Source organism: Schistocerca cancellata, chromosome 2, assembly GCF_023864275.1.
Source record: "Schistocerca cancellata isolate TAMUIC-IGC-003103 chromosome 2, iqSchCanc2.1, whole genome shotgun sequence".
Classification (NCBI taxonomy): Eukaryota; Metazoa; Arthropoda; class Insecta; order Orthoptera; family Acrididae; genus Schistocerca; species Schistocerca cancellata.
Window position 1 is genome coordinate 284,679,527 of NC_064627.1, and position 15,059 is coordinate 284,694,585.

General features: G+C 44.8%; 1 protein-coding gene across 1 annotated transcript in view; it reads left to right on the plus strand.

The window, feature by feature from the left end:
• The first annotated feature begins 209 nt into the window (after positions 1-209).
• The window catches only part of LOC126161626 (transcriptional adapter 3-B), a 54,051-nt gene continuing 39,201 nt past the window's right edge, over positions 210-15,059 (plus strand). Inside the window, exon 1 of the mRNA XM_049917585.1 lies at positions 210-335. The gene's annotated coding sequence lies outside the window, so the exon portion shown is untranslated. The remainder of the gene's footprint in view (positions 336-15,059) is intronic.

Below are 15,059 nucleotides of genomic sequence, written 5' to 3' on the forward strand. Positions count from 1 at the left end.
CAAGATAGAAGCGTAGCACTATGCAGAGCAATAAAAACCTAAAACAGCGTTTACCATCAGATTTCTTCTGCGTAAGCCCCCCCTAATGATTGAAACATTTTGTTGGAACCAAACAGCATTTAAATCAGTCATTACACAGATGAAGTTGCAACGCAAAATATCAGCAATACTGCAACGACAGGAAAATGCGAATCGTTGGTATCCAAGGATGTAGTTCCACAGTACTTAACATCTGTGACTAATTCATAAACACAAAGTGAGAGCCCTATGGTTGAGGAGGGAAAAATGTAATGTTTATGTTCGCGGTTAAGTGACATATTGTGTGATACAGGCTTGTAAGTATTGTGGTATGCGATGTGTGTCATTTAGAATGGTAAATTGCTTGTTTAATTCACGTCTTGTCTTATTCGTAAGGGTGTCCAAATCAGAATTTGACAATTTGAAGCACAAACAAGTGACACCCTCTGATCATTAAACTAACCAGAATTTAAGTTGCTTAAGGTGTATCATCATTCTTGCTTGGAAAATCTGTACCAGATGATTCCGATATGCGCATTACAGAGCATATTGCGTGCGTAGCATGTTGTTAACATCATGTAACTTTCGACTCTAGTCTTCTACTTCAATCAGTGTATATACTCAATGTTTGTTTCATTTGTATTGCGTAAAATGTCATTGCGATATCTTTCTGCGAATATTTGGGAACTCATTTCCGTAATATATGTTTGCTGGTCCTTTTCTGATCTAAGCGTTTGACTTTTAGTTGTTTTGTAAACAATCTTCAAATGGATGCTATTGGTTTCATTAGTGTAAGTCATTTGGGGTAGTACATTAGATCCACTCATTTCGAGCACAAATTACTTTTAGTTCGTTTATTGCTTAGCTCGGGTATTATGCTGTGTGTACTCCAGTATAACTCAGAACCTTCAAGATGTGGAACAAGTCAAGAGGTGGGTCCTGTATCTACAAAATGAAGTAAGTGTTAGAAACTGCGTTTATAATCGTAATTGGCCAGATAAAAAACTATTTCTCCTTAAGTTTTAGTAAAATTTAGGTGCATCTCAGAAGTTGGCCTGACCGTAAAACTGAGGTGCTCTGTTTGGTGAGACCTGACTGATTTATTTGGTATCTTAACCTACCTTCCAACTGAGCTGTCTCTTGGGAAATTGGACACATGCTTTGATCCACTAATTTAACCTGTGAGTTCGTGAGTGATGTAAATTTTGCAAAACTTCTCTCCAACAGGGATTTCAGGTTCTGATAGTGTCACTCGATGAGCCACAAGATCTTGCAATCTTCTTGAATTTTGTTCTTTCTTTGCTGTCCTTCCTTCCTGTCATAGTCTGTTTCCCGCAACCAATAATCATCTGCTTCACTAGTTCCTGCTTCTTTCGTTTGCTTCATCCTTGAAATGTTTAGCCTCATTGTGTAGAACCATTCATGATAAAGTAACAGAGTCCACTGCCTGTGTGGCCAATCGTGTTTGTGATTGTGAAAATGCCTTTTCACCTGTCAAAACCAATATACCATTATGATGTGTTCCTTTGTTCTGCAATACTTGTAAATCATTTGATCTGCAGTCATAAGACTTGTGTAATAAGTGACAAGCCATGGTGCAGTTCCATAACCTAGCCTACATTTGTAAGGAAGATTGTGTTCCAGTGTTGCCAGCCATAATTGTGTGTGCATTGGGATTCCTCCATATCCTTGAACCAAGTACCTGTCCTGGCCATTTTACACAAACGCTAGTGAATCACTTTCTGCTTTGGAAATAGCTTGAATATTAAAACTGGCAACTCTGTTTCTGTTTATATGTTTGTCACCAAGTGTATGTAGTTTTAAATTAATACATTTATGTAGTCTGTGGGATTGAATAGCGTCCTTGCCATTTGGCCATGGCTAAAAAGAGCAATGATAGTAGTACAAGATTTTGGGTCTAGTCTACAACAGGACACCTACATCTACATTTATACTCCGCAAGCCACCCAACGGTGTGTGGCGGAGGGCACTTTACGTGGCACTGTCATTACCTCCCTTTCCTGTTCCAGTCGCGTATGGTTCGCGGGAAGAACGACTGTCTGAAAGCCTCTGTGCGCGCTCTAATCTCTCTAATTTTACATTCGTGATCTCCTCGGGAGGTATAAGTAGGGGGAAGCAATATATTCGATACCTCATCCAGAAACGCACCCTCTCGAAACCTGGCGAGCAAGCTACACCGCGATGCAGAGCGCCTCTCTTGCAGAGTCTGCCACTTGAGTTTGTTAAACATCTCCGTAACGCTATCACGGTTACCAAATAACCCTGTGACGAAACGCGCCACTCTTCTTTGGATCTTCTCTATCTCCTCCGTCAACCCGATCTGGTGCGGATCCCACACTGATGAGCAATACTCAAGTATAGGTCGAACGAGTGTTTTGTAAGCCACCTCCTTTGTTGATGGACTACATTTTCTAAGGACTCTCCCAATGAATCTCAACCTGGTACCCGCCTTACCAACAATTAATTTTATATGATCATTCCACTTCAAATCGTTCCGCACGCATACTCCCAGATATTTTACATAAGTAACTGCTACCAGTGTTTGTTCCGCTATCATATAATCATACAATAAAGGATCCTTCTTTCTATGTATTCGCAATACATTACATTTGTCTATATTAAGGGTCAGTTGCCACTCCCTGCACCAAGTGCCTATCCGCTGCAGATCTTCCTGCATTTCGCTACAATTTTCTAATGCTGCAACTTCTCAGTATACTACAGCATCATCCGCGAAAAGCCGCATGGAACTTCCGACACTATCTACTAGGTCATTTATATATATTGTGAAAAGCAATGGTCCCATAACACTCCCCTGTGGCACGCCAGAGGTTACTTTAATGTCTGTAGACGTCTCTCCGTTGATAACAACATGCTGTGTTCTGTTTGCTAAAAACTCTTCAATCCAGCCACACAGCTGGTCTGATATTCCGTAGGCTCTTACTTTGTTTATCAGGCGACAGTGCGGAACTGTATCGAACGCCTTCCGGAAGTCAAGAAAAATAGCATCTACCTGGGAGCCTGTATCTAATATTTTCTGGGTCTCATGAACAAATAAAGCGAGTTGGGTTTCACACGATCGCTGTTTCCGGAATCCATGTTGATTCCTACATAGTAGATTCTGAGTTTCCAAAAACGACATGATACTCGAGCAAAAGACATGTTCTAAAATTCTACAACAGATCGACGTCAGAGAGATAGGTCTATAGTTTTGCGCATCTGCACGACGACCCTTCTTGAAGACTGGGACTACCTGTGCTCTTTTCCAATCATTTGGAACCTTCTGTTCCTCTAGAGACTTGCGGTACACGGCTGTTAGAAGGGGGGCAAGTTCTTTCGCGTACTCTGTGTAGAATCGAATTGGTATCCCGTCAGGTCCAGTGGACTTTCCTCTGTTGAGTGATTCCAGTTGCTTTTCTATTCCTTGGACACTTATTTCAATGTCAGCCATTTTTTCGTTGGTGCGAGGATTTAGAGAAGGAACTGCAGTGCGGTCTTCTTCTGTGAAACAGCTTTGGAAAAAGGTGTTTAGTATTTCAGCTTTACGCTTGTCATCCTCTGTTTCAATGCCATCATCATCCCGGAGTGTCTGGACATGATGTTTCGAGCCACTTACTGATTTAACGTAAGACCAGAACTTCCTAGGATTTTCTGTCAAGTCGGTACCTAGTATTTTACTTTCGAATTCACTGAACGCTTCACGCATAGCCCTCCTTACGCTAACTTTGACATCGTTTAGCTTCTGTTTGTCTGAGAGGTTTTGGCTGCGTTTAAACTTGGAGTGAAGCTCTCTTTGCTTTCGCAGTAGTTTCCTAACTTTGTTGTTGTACCACGGTGGGTTTTTCCCGTCCCTCACAGTTTTACTCGGCACGTACCTGTCTAAAACGCATTTTATGATTGCCTTGAACTTTTTCCATAAACACTCAACATTGTCAGTGTCGGAACAGAAATTTTCGTTTTGATCTGTTAGGTAGTCTGAAATCTGCCTTCTATTACTCTCGCTAAACAGATAAACCTTCCTCCCTTTTTTTATATTCCTGTTAACTTCCATATTCAGGGATGCTGCAACGGCCTTATGATCACTGATTCCCTGTTCTGCACTTACAGAGTCGAAAAGTTTGGGTCTGTTTGTTATCAGTAGGTCCAAGATGTTATCTCCACGAGTCGGTTCTCTGTTTAATTGCTCGAAGTAATTTTTGGATAGTGCACTCAGTATAATGTCACTCGATGCTCTGTCCCTACCACCCGTTCTAAACATCTGAGTGTCCCAGTCTATATCTGGTAAATTGAAATCTCCACCTAAGACCATAACATGCTGAGAAAATTTATGTGAAATGTATTCCAAATTTTCTCTCAGTTGTTCTGCCACTAATGCTGCTGAGTCGGGGGGTCGGTAAAAGGAGCCAATTATTAACCTAGCTCGGTTGATGAGGAGTGTGGGGCAGTGTTATACTCTTTCAAGTGTGATGTCTGAAGTATTTACCATGGTTTTGTTTATATATTTCAGTTGCGTTCTTTAACATTATGTTGTTTATTTACTGTGGGTGGTGGCTTGGAGTGCGTTGTGTACTAAACCTGTGTATGTTAATTGGAGATGGCGGGTATGTTGATGATTGTGATATTGTCATTCTGCTTTGCGCATTTTTAAATGGTAATTGTGGTGACTGACTGATCTCTAGCAAAGTCACAGATCTAGGGTAGAGTGGAAGGTATTTGCGAACTACCAAAATATTTGATACTACAAGTCAGTTTCGACCCATGATGTCATCAAGATGGTGGACATCACCATGTTGCCCTTGCACAAAACGATGACCATGATATCACATTAAAGGTGCAAACAGACAAAACTAGTCCAAGATACATGTAATTGTAAAACAAATGTAAAACCAATGGGACAACTGCAGGAATTGGAATTTGGGTGGTGGCTGACAAAGTATGACATTTGTTATCTTAAAGACATTTCAAACAAATACTTATTTAAAAGTCTATTCTCAAAAATTCAAAAACCTTAACAAACACAAATACAGAAAGTGAAATCTCTGATACTAAAACACAAATGAGTCTGCAAAAAGTTGGTATGGGAAGTTTCATGTGGCCTACATAGCTGAAATGAAGTCGACAATACCATTTAGCCAAAGCTCTATACGTAGGTTTATTGAAAACATAGCCTAACCAAAATAACTTGCACAGTCCCAATGATACCCATCAATTCATTTCTCTCAAACCGGGAACCTCTCCAAATGGATCTCCAAACATGGCCATGCTGATTACGCCAAATAAACTTGCCACTCTTCTGTGATGCAACAACTTTCATTATTTTTATAACTTAAGTGCAGACATGGCATTTCACATGTGTAGAATCAAGCCATACATTTGCAAAAGGTAAATAGTTGTCACCATGTCATCACCCATTATGACATACAAGAAACTGCTGGTAAACATCATAGTCATATCAAATAATTAATAAGAATCGAAAAACATGTTTAAATCTTCAACCATGAACATAACATAGAAATAATAATTCTAAAGTCAGAAGAAAGTCTGTAGCTGACGTTAAAATTACTAACAAATCACCATACACACAATTCCAAAACGAGTTTTAGCAGATAGGTCTCAGTCAGTCCAATGAATCTCTAAAATCACTAATAAACAATTTTGAAACACCAATGTTCAACACTAAGGTGTGCCATCACATAGTCCATAAGGACAGAAGGAATACCCCCGTGAAGACTATGTCCCGCCAGCCAACAAACACCTTTGTCTTCATCTGCCAAATGAAAAGGCTCAAAGAAACCAAACAAAGGCAACAGTCTTTTCTTTGCTGACTCGAAGACCCTCTCCCACGGTGTCACTGCATGATACTCTTACCCAGCCGAACTCCATCTCGCTGGTGCGCACTGCCAACCATTTCTCTGTCCTGGAATGTGCTGGCCGACCTGAGGAGAATGCCAACACCTCTGTAGATCTTATGGAGCAGATCCTCCAGCCTCTGCACTCTGTTGTAGTGAATCTTTGGAGGCTGGAACTCGGCAGCCACTGAGGTGACAACCCTTCATTTTTTTCTCTCCTCCCCTTCCCCCATCGTGACTCTCCTCCAATGAAATTCTCATGATGTTAAATCCAATAAGGACAAATTAAGGCTGTTCTGGGAATCACAGTGCCCACTTGTTTTCTGCCTTCAGGAAACAAAATTGCATCCTCGTGACCGCTTTGATATCTTGCAGTTCTTTTTGGTGAACATTGACCTTTCCCACTGAGGATGGCATTCCGTCCCATGGAGGAGTCATGCTGCTCATCCAGGATGACATTCGTGGTCAAACCATTTCACTGAACACCTGGCTGGAAGCTGTTGCAGTCTGCATTTTCCTTCCCCACTTCGTCTTTTCTCTTTGTACCGTCTACATCCTTCCATCATTCGGTGTCACCAGGGCAGACTTCCTCCAGCTTATTGGACAACTCCCCCTCTCCGTGACTGCGCACCATCCCATTTTGGGCTCTTAGCGAACTTGCCAAAGAGGTGCCCTCTTGGCTGACATTCTGTCAGCTCAACCTCATCTGCCTTAACACTGGAACACCCATGTTCCTTCTAGACTTTACACACACGTATTCCCATTTGGACCACTTGGTCTACACTGCCCAGCTTGCCCTTTGTCTCGAGTGGTCCGTTCTCCCAGACATGTACTTGAGAGATCATTTCCCATGTGCTGCCCATTTGCTGATTCCTACCTCGCTTACATGTAAACCAAATTGGCAGCTTTCAAAGGCCAACTGGAGGCTTTACTGCTCCCTGGCATCCTTTGATGAACAACATTTCCCCAGTTGTGATGACCAGGTGAAATATCTTACAGATATTATCCTGCAGAACATTCCATCTTCGCATTTCACCTTTACCATGCCAAGTCCTGGTCCCATGGTGGTCAGAGGTGTGGTGCGACGCAGTTTGCGCACAGAGATGGGCGCTCTACATTTTTCACCATCATCCTACATTGGGGAACTGCATTCCTTATAAACAGTTTGTGTGCAGTGTTGTCGCTTTCTTCAGGGTAGCAAAAAAGCTACCTGGATTTCATTTACTAGTTCTTTTAACAGTTCCACTCCCTTTTTCTTCATATGGGCCAACCTCCGACAACTGTCTCGGACCAAGGTACATTGCCCAATTTCCACCCTGACCATAGCAGATGATGTCATTGTGGGTGCCATTGCTATCTCCAATGCTTTGGGCCACTATTTTGCAGAGATTTTGATCTCCACTCACTATCACCCTGTCGTGATATCATTTCCTCTCAGAATCAGGAATGCTAAAATGCCACGTTTACTATCCAGAGCTAGATCATGCTCCCACTTCATCCGGATCTTCTGTCCCAGGGCTGGATGATGTTCACATTCAGATGTTGCAGCACCTTTCTCTTGTGAGCAAGCACTTTCTCCTTCATAGTTACAATCGCATTTGGGCAGGTGACACATTTCCCAGGCGCTGGTGTGAAGACTTTGTCACACCCGTACCTAAGCCTGGCAAGGACAAACACCTTCCTTCCAGCTACTGCCCCATTTCACTTGCCAGCTGTGTTCACAAGGTGATGGAATATATGACTCGTGGCCACCAGGTATTGTGGCTCGAGTCCTGTAATCTACACTCCTGGAAATTGAAATAAGAACACCGTGAATTCATTGTCCCAGGAAGGGGAAACTTTATTGACACATTCCTGGGGTCAGATACATCACATGATCACACTGACAGAACCACAGGCACATAGACACAGGCAACAGAGCATGCACAATGTCGGCACTAGTACAGTGTATATCCACCTTTCGCAGCAATGCAGGCTGCTATTCTCCCATGGAGACGATCGTAGAGATGCTGGATGTAGTCCTGTGGAACGGCTTGCCATGCCATTTCCACCTGGCGCCTCAGTTGGACCAGCGTTAGTGCTGGACGTGCAGACCGTGTGAGACGACGCTTCATCCAGTCCCAAACATGCTCAATGGGGGACAGATCCGGAGATCTTGCTGGTCAGGGTAGTTGACTTACACCTTCTAGAGCACGTTGGGTGGCACGGGATACATGCGGACGTGCATTGTCCTGTTGGAACAGCAAGTTCCCTTGCCGGTCTAGGAATGGTAGAACGATGGGTTCGATGACGGTTTGGATGTACCGTGCACTATTCAGTGTCCCCTCGACGATCACCAGTGGTGTACGGCCAGTGTAGGAGCTCGCTCCCCACACCATGATGGCGGGTGTTGGCCCTGTGTGCCTCGGTTGTATGCAGTCCTGATTGTGGCGCTCACCTGCACGGCGCCAAACATGCATACGACCATCATTGACACCAAGGCAGAAGCGACTCTCATCGCTGAAGACGACACGTCTCCATTCGTCCCTCCATTCACGCCTGTCGCGACACCACTGGAGGCGGGCTGCACGATGTTGGGGCGTGAGCGGAAGACGGCCTAACGGTGTGCGGGACCGTAGCCCAGCTTCATGGAGACGGTTGCGAATGGTCCTCGCCGATACCCCAGGAGCAACAGTGTCCCTAATTTGCTGGGAAGTGGCGGTGCGGTCCCCTACGGCACTGCGTAGGATCCTACGGTCTTGGCGTGCATCCGTGCGTTGCTGCGGTCCGGTCCTAGGTCGACGGGCATGTGCACCTTCCGCCGACCACTGGCGACAACATCGATGTACTGTGGAGACCTCACGCTCCACGTGTTGAGCAATTCGGCGGTACGTCCACCCGGCCTCCTGCATGCCCACTATACGCCCTCGCTCAAAGTCCGTCAACTGCACATACGGTTCACGTCCACGCTGTCGCGGCATGCTACCAGTGTTAAAGACTGCGATGGAGCTCCGTATGCCACGGCAAACTGGCTGACACTGACGGCGGCGGTGCACAAATGCTGCGCAGCTAGCGCCATTCGACGGCCAACACCGCGGTTCCTGGTGTGTCCGCTGTGCCGTGCGTGTGATCATTGCTTGTACAGCCCTCTCGCAGTGTCCGGAGCAAGTATGGTGGGTCTGACACACCGGTGTCAATGTGTTCTTTTTTCCATTTCCAGGAGTGTACTTACGCCTGCAGAATGAGGATTTCATCCACAATGTTCTACAGTTGGCTGTCTCATCACTTTGTCAACCCATGTCATGAACCTTTTTTCCGTGGAAATACCAGGCTGTGGTTTTGTTTTTTGATTTGGAGGAAGCCTATGACACCTGCTGGAGAGGACTTGTATTCTGTGTACTCTATACACCTGGGGCTTCTTAGTCCGCCTGCCACTTTTCCTTCAGGAATTTTTAAAAGACAGAGTTTTCAAGGTACATTTGGATTCGATTTAGTTGGACACTTTTATCTGGGATATTAGGGTACCTCAATGCTCCGTTGTGTCGTTCTCTTTGCCGTGGCCTGTAACCCTGTTATGGCCTGTCTCCCACTAGGCCTCTCTGGCTCCCATCAGGCATCTGTGGCTCACTTTTTGTCAGCGACTTTGCAATCTGTTGCAGTTCTTCATGGGCTTGTCTCCTTGAGTGGTGTCTTCAGCGATGTCTAGATTGTCTTTAATCATGGAGAATTATTGGTGGAATGTCCCCTTCTTTTGTCCCTTTGTACTAAGGATAGCCTTTGAGATTCCCTGTCTTTAATATTAGCAGACAATTCATGGATGGTTGAACTGGTCCTCAGTTTCCTTCATGAAAGTGGTTTTTATTTTCATTTATAGTATTTTACTTTACTACTGAAGCAGGGGCAGGGTAGTTGTGGTGTGGCCTCTCTTCAAGTTTTCTTGATCCCTGTCATATACTTAGAAAACCAATACTTAAAAGAAATTAAAAGCAACTATACACTAAGCCCAACCCTCAGTCAGAGGGTTCAAACTATAAAGGAAGGAATCTATCTAAAAACACACACACTAAAGGCATAAAAGGCAGGCAAAATCTAAAACCTGGAAAAACAGAGGGATAAAAGAGCGAACTTTGCATGTGGGAGTGGTCATGGGTCCCTCTGACTGGATGCATTCACTTTAAGGGGACGCTTCTATCTTTGGCACATAATTTTTGAATCACGAGGTGATGACCATGCCATTTAGTCCTACAACCCTCCTCACTCAGTCAGTCAATAGTGGAGCATTGACAATGGCTTTCACTTTTCCATTGACAAAACCGTTTGCATAATTTTCTGTTGATGTGGTGGGTTATTCCACCATGTATGCACTTGGGGCTGTTGCTCTTCCGTTTACTGAAATTACAGAAACCTGGGGCTCATGCTTGATAGGAAACTTTCTTGGTCCTGCCATGTGCCTTGCCTGGCTGCACACTGTACCTGATCCCTAAATGTTCTATGTGCCCTAAGCAGTACTTCCTAGGGAATGGATCGGACCACCCTCCTTTGTTTATACTGATCCTTGTTTGTTTGAAGCTAGACTATGGGTGTTTTGTTTGTTCATCTGAACGTCCGACCACCTTACGCCATCTTAACGTAATCCCCCATTGTGGAATACGTTTGGCCAGTGACGCCTTCTACACTAGCCCAGTTGAAAGTCTCTATGCTGAAACTGGTGAACTCGACCACTGTCCTACCGGTGTGATGTCCTCCTCAGTGGATATGAATGCCATTTGTCTTCCATGCCTGGCCATCCAGCCTTGCCCCTTTTTCAATGACACTCTTTACTGCTGGCATGGGGCCCGCACTTCTTCTCTGTTACCTCCCGGAGTTTGCTTTAGGCTACTGCTCCGGCAGCTTAACTTCGTGCTACCTGCCACGTTCCCAATGGGTGTGAAACTTGAGCTGCATTGACTTTGTGCAGCAGCCCATGTTCGTCTTGGATTTTGTAGGCTTTCCAAGGACACTACTCCATATTTGATCTATTGCTGTGTTTCTCAACCTTAGCACGCAACTTAGTGGTAGCTCCTTCGTGTCTGCTGATAACTCTAATACCAACTGTTGACCGTGCCTTCCTCATTGGCACTGACCATTTCCAGTAGGTACTTCCAGAACACTGCTAGATTTTTGCAGCAGAGCTCTTTATCCTCTACGAAACCACCCAGTACATGCAGCAACGTGAATTTTTAACTGTGGCATATGCTCCAATTTTCTCAGTGTCCTTCAGAGCCTCAGTATGCTGTACACAGTCCGTCCCTTAGTGCATCAGGTCCAAGAAACCTTCCACTTGCTCGCTGTTGAGAGAGTCATCATGATGTTCGTGTGGGTTCCTCATCATGTTGGTCTGATGGGAAACGAACCTGCTGACACTGCTGTCAGCTGTCAGGCTGTCAAGGATGCAGTCCTCCTGCCTCGGCCCACTAGTACTTCTCCATTCCTTCCGATGATTTCCGTGTTGCCATCTGTCACCAGGTGGTGTCACTTTGGCATCACACAGGTATTCCCATCATGGGAACAAGCTCTGGGGAATTAAAACACTCCCAGCTACTTGGCTGACCTCTGCTTGGCCCTCTCGCTGTGATGAGATAATTTTATGTAGGTTGTGTATCGGGCACTGTCTTTTTAGCCATAGCTATTGGTTAAGTGGTGATCCCTCACCACTTGTGCTCATTGTCATCAACTTTTTCACCATTTCCTGACCCAATGCTTTTGTTTTAACTGCTTATATGTCAGTTTGTTTTCCATCTTAGTTTTCGGCTGTTTTAGCTAATGGTACATGGGCTATTGATTGGGTTTTACTTTTTCTCCATTGTAGGAATATGGCGTAAAACATTTAATCTTTGGTTAGAGGACTCTGTTCTCTACAGTATATTTTGTTGTTCTTTGCCTTTGGTTTTAGCTGTCTTTCCTTCCGTTGGTTGGGCTTAGTGTATAGTTGCTTTTAATTTCTTTCACATATTGGTTTTCTAAGTTTATGACATGGGCGCTTATGACCTCAGTTGTTTTTGCTGCCCCCCCCCCCCCCACCACAAATTTTCTTTGCTCTGCCACCAATGTTTTTATGATGCCTCACTTTTGTTGTGTGTGGTGATTCAAATCCTGGTGTTAGTACCTGTCTGTGTGCGTGGGTTTTCGATAAACTGTGTAGTGTAAGCTACCATCTGGTTTCTTGAAAACTAGCACATCAAGAAAATTCAGTCTTCCGCCTACCTCCTCCTCTATGCTAAACTGAACTTCAGATTAATCCCATTGAGATGCTTGTGCAAATGAGCTAGTTCCTCTGTGCCATACCTCCACACAATAAATGTAGCACCCATGTACCGGAACCTAATATTCGGTTTCTTGTTTCCAGTTTCAGTGCTTGCTTTTTGAATTTTTCCATAAAGAAATTTGCTATTACTTTGCTTACGATGTTCCCCATAGCCCATTGAAATGTGTGATTTGAGGCAATATTTAAACAGTTCTGCAATATTGGGAGGAAAAATCTTGCAACCCTTCATTGAGTGGAATGATAGTAAATAGCAATACCACATCAAAGCCCTCAGGGGCTGAGCATTGATTTTCTGGTTTTGGGCTTGGTGAACGCAGGGTTCCTGAGCTGGGGACTGGTAAGTGCTACCCAGCCCCCATCACCGTAAGCTCTGGGCATGCTTCAGTGACCACTGCGCGGCGTGGTGGTGGAACGTTTTGTGTCTCAGGGAATGTGGATCTTGTCTTGACTGCCTGGATTGTGAGGACGGGATAAACCTCTCTCTCTCTCTCTCTCTATATATATATATATATATATATATATATATATATATATATATATATAAAACCTCAGTCTCAAGGTGTGCTGCGTGCTGTCGGGATGCCTGGCTGTTGAGGTGGAACAGCTGTTAGTGAGCAACCTCTGGGGAATGTGCCACACGTCAGTTGTATAAGGCTTACTGAGGCATGTGGGGCTCTGTCTCAGTGACCCTTATTTCCCTAGCTGCTCGCGGGACTGAGGCGGAAGCCTCGAAATCATCATCATCTCCTCCCAGCAAGAAGGGTGCACCACCTGGGAGTATTCACACCCATTCATCCAAAAGAATGAGAGAGGCTGGTCCTCCTATTGATAAGAATACTTTGGACTGCAGTAACAAGGCTCATGGAGTCCTGAATAACATTGTATTTCTGGTGATAAAGAGGAAGGAGGGGACATTTGAAAGTGTCCTCCTTTTATGTTCGTAAGGGTTTAAAAGGCCTTGCTGGAACATTAAAATCTATAAAACAATTGCATAATGGTTTATTGTTGGTTGAAACTAATGGGTCAAAGCAGGTAGACCTTCTTAAGAACCTGGGTGACTATGATATCATTGTTGATATGCACATCTCTCTCAGCTCCAGTAAGGACATTATCACATGCCGGATATCATGGACACGGACATAGAACTCAAGCAAGAATGGGCATCTCAGGAAATAGTCGATTTGGAGCAACGAACACGCAAGAATAATAGAGCAACTGTAAAGACTGCCACTTTCTTTGTCTCATTCAATTCTCCGACACTGCCTGAACATCTTATGGCGGGGTTCCTTCGACCCAATGTTCGGTCTGACATTCCAAACCCTATGTGGTGCTATAAATGACAGCATTTTGGCCATACAATCATAAGTTGTGGAGGTGAAGCAATCTACGGGAACTGCGGAAAATCCACTCATGATTCTGGGGCTGACTGCTCGTCTCCGGCGATCTGCATCAATTGCTCTGATTACCAGCCAGTCTGGAGCTGAGACTGCCCTGTTTTTGCTGAAGAACGCAAAATACAGTAGATAAAAATGATCAATCGGATTCACTATGCTGAAGACAAGAAAGAATATAAGATGATAAAACGCCTTGTCTTTGCCACCTCTATTCTTCCGTGGTGCAGAAACATATTCCCAAGGCCGATGCCCCCCTGTGGGTTTGGGGATTAGAATAGGACCGAGGTATTCCTACCTCTCGTAAGAGGCGATTAAAAGGAGTCTCACACTTTTCGGCCCTATGGGTTCAGTTCCCGTTGTATGGTTTGACCTGCCACTTTCAGAATTCTACAGAAGTGCGGGCCATAAGGGGAACGATGCCTTACGTGGTGCACGAGTTATCAATAGTGCCCTTAGGTTCGATCTCCTGAATATCTTGACATGGCTTTGCATCTCCACCTGCGATTCAACATTTTGGGCGAGGACACTTTCCAGGGTATGTCATCTTCTTCCATTGTCCTCTATCACCCCCATGACAATATTGGATTTCTCTGCGCCCAATATTCAGCACGGTAGCCAGTTTGTTGTGGTGGGGTCATCATGTACCCATTTGGTGGTAGCCCCCTGACAACACAGGGATTGCACTGCTGATGCCTGAGCTGTAAACTCACCTCGTATGCCAAGGAGTAGATGCCTATCTTCCTGGGGCATCAGGACTCCCAGCAACGGCCATCATGCCAGTTGATCTTTGCTGTAGCTGAGTGGCACCTGTGAGGAGAGCCCCTGATCAGAGAGGGTGGCCTCGGGGTGGATCACCTGCAATGAAGTGGACTAAGTCATCTCTTGCTGGTGACCGTACAACACCAGCAGTCTCTAAGAAGGACAAGATCGAACACAATGCTGACAGGTATGACCCTAAATCGTTTCCCTCCCTCGCTACACTATAGGAGGAACGTAGGGCTACAGAATGGTGAGAGCCACATTCGCCTAGGATTTTAGTCTGTAGCAGAACTGATAGGGCTTCCTTTCTACCTATGGAGACTCAGTTTTTCATTGAACACCTTGAGGATAAGTTTGGAGAAGTGACAGTGCTGTCCAAGATGCGAAATGGCGCAGTCTTGATTCAGACAGCATCCCCAGCCCAATCCCGAGCGTTGCTTGCCTGTGACAAGCTAGGTGATATTCCTATTTCTGTCAGTTCCCATAAAAGCCTCAACATGGTCCAGGGGATCATTTTTCATCGCGATCTCCTCTTGCAGTCTGACGACAATCTCCACAGCCATTTAGAATGGTGGGGTGTTCATTTCATCCGGCGCATTTACAGGGGACTCAAAAGACAACAGGGTTTCTACCAGTGCCTTCATCTTGGCCTTTGAGGGTGATTCATTGCCTGGAAAGGTCAAGGTGATGGTCTACTGCTGTGATGTTAAACAATATGTCCCTCTCCCTATGCGGTGC